The sequence below is a fragment of the Schistocerca nitens genome, chromosome 10 (genome assembly GCF_023898315.1).
Source record: "Schistocerca nitens isolate TAMUIC-IGC-003100 chromosome 10, iqSchNite1.1, whole genome shotgun sequence".
In the NCBI taxonomy this organism is placed as follows: domain Eukaryota; kingdom Metazoa; phylum Arthropoda; class Insecta; order Orthoptera; family Acrididae; genus Schistocerca; species Schistocerca nitens.
In genome coordinates, this window is record NC_064623.1 from 193,503,521 (window position 1) to 193,504,536 (window position 1,016).

Consider the following 1,016-nt stretch of genomic DNA (forward strand, 5'->3'; position numbering starts at 1 on the left):
ATACTTTTCCAGATATCGAGGTAAGAAACTTTTACAACTGCCGCTTCTGTACCCACATGGTAAACGCTTTTCGGGGACAGCGCCGATACCGCATCGGCCAAGGTAACTGGATGGGAATCGGGGAACCCGTTTTCGAATCTCGAAGGAACCTAGAAGATGTTCTTATTTTCTTTTGTATTTTTCCAGTTGATAGAGATAGGAGGGTTAATAAGGTAAGTAAATCAATAAGGAATGATAGTAATAAGGTGGGCAAATAAATTTCTCAAACCTCTTCGGATAGTAAACAACTAAAATGTTACTCCAAATCACTTTACAATGGCTCTTCCATTCACTGTTTCGTGCTCTCACTTTTCTTCGAACAAACAGATGGATGGTACTTGTCATATAAACATTCGAAACACATGTACTCACGGCACCAAGAATATCTAATGAATGCAATCTTTCGACAGCTACACTGCTCCTTCCGAAGAGTAGGCGGAAAGCAAACTTGGTTTACATTTAAAAAATGTCTTTTTCGGGAATTAATTTTGATGCGCACGATGTATACGATATCATTCCTGAAAAATCGGTGCTGAAAGTTGGTTATTAATTATGCTGTGAATAGTTATAGCATCCGTGCGATTGTGAAACTCTCGCTAGGATTCCAGAAGCACACTGCAATTCTGAAGCCCGGAAATAAAGTCTTTGTCCTGGTGATAGAAATAAACATCACACGGCTCGCACACAGTGTGCAGTTTGGCGGTATTTTACTGTGCACGTCGGCTGATCGCCGCCATCTACACTCCTGGAAATGGAAAAAAGAACACATTGACACCGTTGTGTCAGACCCACCATACTTGCTCCGGACACTGCGAGAGGGCTGTACAAGCAATGATCACACGCACGGCACAGCGGACACACCAGGAACCGCGGTGTTGGCCGTCGAATGGCGCTAGCTGCGCAGCATTTGTGCACCGCCGCCGTCAGTGTCAGCCAGTTTGCCGTGGAATACGGAGCTCCATCGCAGTCTTTAACAC